Source organism: Panthera pardus, unplaced genomic scaffold, assembly GCF_024362965.1.
Source record: "Panthera pardus isolate Hobbes unplaced genomic scaffold, ASM2436296v1 HiC_scaffold_1, whole genome shotgun sequence".
Taxonomy (NCBI): Eukaryota; Metazoa; Chordata; class Mammalia; order Carnivora; family Felidae; genus Panthera; species Panthera pardus.
The window spans coordinates 91,004,870-91,010,951 of NW_026526654.1; the positions used below are offsets into that span (position 1 = coordinate 91,004,870).

Below are 6,082 nucleotides of genomic sequence, written 5' to 3' on the forward strand. Positions count from 1 at the left end.
TGTCTTTCCACAGTGTCAGCTTTATTCGATCATAAAGCAAAGTTAATCACAACTATAAAGCACTTTCAGGGTTCCAAATTCAGTTTCACCACGTGATTAAACTTGGCTTCTTACCCAGCACACAGAGCAGAACATAAGACAAACCACACAACAAACAGGGTAATAGAAGTTGTAGAAGTCAGTCTGTGGGCACGCAGTCCTTCTGGCCTTGGTCCAGTCCAGGAAAGCTCGTGGCACTTATTGCTTATTTTGTTCAAGCAGTGAAGGATCTCAGTTCTGTTTGAGGATCAATTGGGCAAAGCCTTCGGTGGCAGCTGCCTTTTAGAAGTGGTCCAACATAGAGAGGTCATGTCTGAAGAGTTTGACAGTTTGCTGCAAAAATCCTCCCCTTTTTAAAGGGATTTAATCAGTCTTGGCCCCCTCCTGTTTCTAAGTATTGTCAGTTCTGAGGTGTCAGCTGATGCTAGTCCTGGCAGTACCTCCCAGCTGCATTATTTTTAACTGCTTGCTTTATTGCTTGACCCAGGCCCCTGCTTGAATGAGCTCTCTACAGGTGGAATGAGGCACAGCTTTCAGGGGCACCCATGGCCTGGAGTCAGCAGCCACCCCAGTCCCCTTCCCTTTTCTGACTTCTCACTTCTGGGCCATTCCCAGGTCGGGGGGGAGGGCAGAAACCCTCCCTGTAGGGGCCTCAAGGGGTCTTTTGGTCCTTGCCTTTTGAGGTGGTTGCAAAGAACAAGGACTCCTGCTGGTCTCTAATTCCCTGGCCAGGCTGTGTGTGATTATCCAAGACCCCGGGCTGAGGTGGCCCAAAATAGGCAACCTCCTGTCACTGTTCATCTCTGACCCAAATATCCACGGGTGGCCTGTGGCAGGTGTAGGCTTCCACATCCAGCCCAAATATATTTTAGAATTGAAGTTGAGCAAAAGTAGTGTGGAAAGGAATAAATAAAATTATCTCTATTTGTGGAAGGCATCCTCCTATCTAAAGAAAAATCCCAAGTACTTCACAAACAAAAATACTAGAGTCAATAAACTAATTCTGTAAAGTTGCAGAGGACAAGATAGACAAAATTCGGTTGTGTTTCTCTACACTAACAAAGACCAATCTGAAAAGGAAATTAAGAAAACAACTGCACTTATAATAGCACCCAAAACAATAAAATATCTAGAAATGAACTGATTCAAGGAGGCAAAAACCTTTACAGTGAAAACTATAGAACACTGCTGTAAGAGATTAGAGAAAACTAAAGAAACAGTAAGACATCCTGTGTTCATGGATTAGATTTTATAGAGTGAGGGGGGCAATACTAACCAAGGGGGTCTGCAGATTCAAAACAAGTCCTATGAAATGTTCTTCTTCTGCATTTTCTGTTGCTGTCAACCCCTTGCAGTACATTTCTCTTCAGGCATTGTGGCTTTCATCACTTAACAGGAGATTGGGTCTTTTTCACATTTTCCATTTACCTGTTGAACATTCTGAACTGATGGAATGCAGTTATAAGAAACACCTTAGTGTCTTCCTCTGGTGATTCTCCCATCTGTGTCAGCTTTGGGTCATTTTCAGATGACTGAACTGTCTCCTCATTAAGGGTCATTTCTCCTGCTGCTTTGCATACCTCAAAATCTTGGATGGAATGGCCAGTGTGAATATTACCTTGTTTGGTTGCTGGATATTTTTTTGTGTTTTCTTTAATTTTGAGCTTTGCTCAGGGATGCATTTATTTACTTGGAAAGTTTGATCATTTCTGGTATTGCTTTAATGATTTGTTCAGTGGTCCTGAGCAGTGCTCAGCAGAGGGCTAATTAGGAGTTCCCAACCTTGTGGCAAGACCTCCCTGAGTTCTGCCCGGTGAGTTAGGAGGGTTACTTTTTTCAGTGTATCTGTTGGCAACAGGCTGTATTTCCAGTGCTGAGGTACAGGCTCTGTTCCCTCTAACGCTTTCACAAGATTGCCCCCTGACTTGCTGGAGTTGCCTCCCATGGAGGCACAGAGCAGGACTGTGCTGCATACTTAGGGCTCCCCAACAGCTCTTGCTAATTGACCTTCCACAGCTCTGCCCTCCCCTTACATTGTCCTGTGGACTCTCAGCTCAGTGTCCTCAACTCCACATAGTCCACTGGCCTCTTCAGTTTCCCCTCCCTGCACCTTGCTTGGAAACTGTCTCGAGGCAGCACATATGTTGTGTAGGGCTTGGCTCACCTGTGTGTTTCCAAGTGTGGAATTGCTGTCCTCTTTTGCCTGATGCCCAGCATCTTGGAAATCTGCATTTTGTATATCTTGTGTGGTTTTGTTTTATTGTTTCAGACAAGAGAGTAAATCCAGTTCCTGTGAGTCCATAATGGTGTGGCTCCCCTAAGTGAAAACCAAAGTTGGAAAACATCAATGTAAATTCTCAATAGAGACTTTTACAGAGTGAAAGCCAGAGCCCCAGTGAAAACAAAGCCAGAAAACCCTTAAAACATATATTTACAAATCAAGGCAGCATTGTAAGGACAGGTTTTGCTTAAGCCCTAGAGCAAGCACAGGGCCCACCACCTTCTGTCCCAGAGCTGACGGTGAAAACCCATCCTGTGTGCGCGTGGCCATGCCTCTTTAGAGGTGTGTCAATCTCATTGAATCTATTCTCCTGAAAGTCTTTTAAGGAAGGCCCAACACGAATGCAGTAGCCTGATAGGAAGTCTGGGTTTTGTCTTGAGATTTTTGGGGGGATTGTTGTACAGGTAACACCCAACCCCAACTAACTTCTCTTCCCTGCAAAGAGGAAGACACACAACAACTTCACCAAAGTTACACTTTCTTTCCTCTTAAAGGTGGATCTGTTTTCCTTGCTGTCAAAAAATAATAAAGCACAAAACACATTCAACAACTTTACAGCACAAAATTTGATCTCCAACTCTTTGACAACCAAAGAACAGCACAAACCCAGCACACTTCTGTCACAAAACACACAACCAAGTGAGGAAATAACTAGCACAACAAAACGCAACGGAGAAGCCCAGCCTTGGAAAAACTAACTACTACTTTCGGTCTTAATATTTTTCCTGACTGGCTAGCATAACCTTAATTTCCTCCCACCACCATAGCTTCACATGCCTGACACTGCACACACGGTCACTTGCATCCTCGCACCCCAAAACCCACTCCTGTCTCAACCATCCTTACCCCCCCCCCCCCCACACGTCTTCCTAAAACAATCCATGCAACAGCTCTGGGACTTCCACTGCCCCGCCCAGAACCGCCTGATTTACATAAGGCCAGGCCCCGATCAGGACTCAACAGGCCTCTCCTCCTCCTCCCCCCCCCCCCCCCCCCCCCCCCCCCGCAACGTCCGTCTCCTATCTTTTCCCTCCCAAAACTAGCGCGGGATGATTCCGCGTGGAATTGGGAAGATCTCCAGGCCATTTCCAAAGCAGCGTCGTCGACTGCGCCAGGAGGAAAATGAGGCCCGGACTATGCGTTACCCACACTCTAGATGGGCCCTTGAGCGTGGAGACAAAGCCTGACCAGCAACCTCCCATGCGTCCTGCACTCAGCACTCCGGGGAGACCACTGCACTGTGGGGATTCGGCGCCTGGAGCCCCCTGGGACCTAACCCTAACCCTGGCCAGGGCTCTGGCCCTAAGGGGGCCCACCATGGATGTCCGAAAGAAAGCACGGATGGGGGCCAGTGATCAAGGAAGATCTCCCCGTGGAAGCCACATTTTCGCTATGACATTTCCACCCCGGGATGGAGCTGTAGGAGGGGATCCTGAGACGTGCTTCAGCCTGCCCACCCGCCAAACGTTTGGCTCCTTTCTTTCAAACCTACAACTGACTCGCACCTGCGCATGGGCCACCCAACCAGCTAGCGCCCCCTCCCCAGAAATAAATAAGCAAAAACGCAAAATCTCCTTTACCAAGACCAGGGAAAAACTAACTCGAATCATTTAAATACACTCCAAACTGCATCAGGAACGTTACTCTAAGTTATCTTGCACATAAACCACAAGAAAAACTAAGAATGAACCACAAACTACAAATAAAAAAGGAACAAGTAAACGAAATATACAAAATAAGGGCCATTTTGGTGATTATTCACAAGTATCTCTGAGATGCTGGGGCAAAACTCTTAAACTAAAAGGACAAGCAAAACAAAGATACAGCAAAACACCAAAACGCGTTTGATGTTTTAAACACCAGCTACCTCGAGAGAGCACAAGCGCAGCTGAACTGCGCATACTTGAGGAAAATCACAGAGGATCAGTAGGTCCTCGGCGGAACACACATGCCTCACTCTGGAAAAAAGTACGTTCCGACGATGATCTCTCTCGCCAGATTAGCGTGACTTGCTTTCACGCCGCCCCAATGCAGCCTCACACTGTACACACACGGCCACTTGCCTCCCCGCACCCCAGAACCCTCTGCACCCACTCCTGTCTCAACCATCCTAACCCGACACACACGTCTTCTTCAGGCAATCCAAGCAACAGCTCTGGAATTTCCACAGCCCGTGGAATTCTACCGCCGAGAACCGCGCCCACCGCTGCCTCATCTCATAAGGCCTCCCCGGTTCATGCCGCAAACGGCCTCCTCTCGCTCACCCCGCCCCGCCACCCGCCCCACACACCCGGTCTCCCTGCCCCCAGCTCCCCTCCCACCTCGGATTTCAGGTCTGATGCTTCTCCTCCTCTTCCCGCCTCCCCCCTCCTCTCCTTGCGGGTCTCCTCCGTCTTCTCCCCTCCACACTGATTTGCTTACCGCTCGTCTTCCCTCTCCCTCCGCCCGTCGGGGCGCCCACGCGGCGGTCAACCCCCGGCCGGCTGCGCCCGCCTGAGAGTGACACGCAGGAGGACGTCCCCCAGCCGGAGAAGCGCCCACACATCTCTGTGTCTCTCTCTGCTCAGAGCCTGGTTTCAAGGAGACACAGTGCGATGGCTCCACCTGAGGGGCTCAGCCCCCAAGCCAGTCCCCCCACCCCCCGGCCTGGACACCCGCGCTGGGGGACCGAAAGTCAGGAAGCTCTGCGCGCTCGAACCCGCACCTGCCCGCTGGATCCCGCCGGCTGAGAACAGCCGCGTGCCTGCTTCTGCACAGGTGCGTTCGCAGGCGCGGCCGCGGCGCCCCCTCGTGGCCGCCTTGGAGGAGGCGCACCAGGATCCCCGGGTTGAGGCGAGGGCCTGTCCCATGGAAACCTTCCTTCTGCTCTCTTAGACCCTCCTCCCCCCGCCCCCAGAGTTCACAGCAGGGGTTAGCCAGGCAGGTCTCAGGCGCCCCACTCTGCCTCCGCCTTCCCTTCCTCCATCACTGCGCGCTTCCCCTTGGAGGAGATATCCGCCAGCAAAGTCCGGGAAAAGCCAGGTCTGGTAAAACAAGGCAGCACCTACTCGGAAGAGACTAGTCCTTGGGCAATTTTATGGCCCTGTCCCGCGAGCTCTGGTTTCTGATTTGCCTTTGTCTCGATTGTGCCTTCAGGTGTGTTTGGCTTTTACCAAACTGCTGAAATTAGAAAAGGGCGCCTGGCTGGCTCAGTTGGGCTAAGTGTTGGGCTCTTGTTTTCGGCTCAGGTCATGATCTCACGGTTTTGTGAGTTCGAGTCCCGCATCTGGCTCTATACTGATAGTGTGGAGCCTGCTTGGGATTCTCTGTCTCCGTCTCTCTCTGCCCCTTCTCCACTCGTGCTGTCTCTGTTTCTCTCAAAAATAAATAAGAAATTTTAAACTTAAAAAAATTAAAAACGAAAAGATTTGGGGGTAGGGGGCATCCAACATTAGTTGTCACCTGAGTTCATAGTGTGGTGGTTGGCAGAATGATGCCCCTTGTCTAGGAGGTCCCCAGTCTAATACCAGGATCTGTGAATATGTTACATCATACAGCAAGAGGGACTCGGCAGAGGTGCTTATGTGAAGGACCTTGAGATAGGGAGATCGTCCTGGATTATCTGGGCGGCCCCCGGGGGGGGGGGGTGCTTAAAACTGGAGGAGGCAGAAAAGGAGGTCTCTACCTGCTGTTGCTACTGCTGAAAATGGACGAAGGGGCCCCCAGCCAGGAATGCAAAGGGCCTGTAAAAGCTGGAAAAGGCAAAGAGACAGATTGTCCCTT

The 6,082-nt window shown here is 50.3% G+C and overlaps 1 long non-coding RNA gene across 4 annotated transcripts; it reads right to left on the reverse strand.

Annotated features, from left to right (window-relative positions):
• Nucleotides 1–5,018, reverse strand: LOC109259132 (uncharacterized). 4 transcript variants are annotated; one of them, XR_002076573.2, is made up of 3 exons: nucleotides 4,742–5,018; nucleotides 4,188–4,278; nucleotides 1–2,356 (listed from the first exon to the last, which is right to left on the reverse strand). It is a non-coding gene; the product is annotated as an uncharacterized LOC109259132 (long non-coding RNA). The 4 variants fall into 4 exon arrangements; XR_008421696.1 differs by lacking the exon at nucleotides 4,742–5,018 and adding an exon at nucleotides 4,642–4,694; XR_002076574.2 differs by lacking the exon at nucleotides 4,188–4,278.
• Between the last annotated feature and the right edge of the window lie 1,064 nt (nucleotides 5,019–6,082).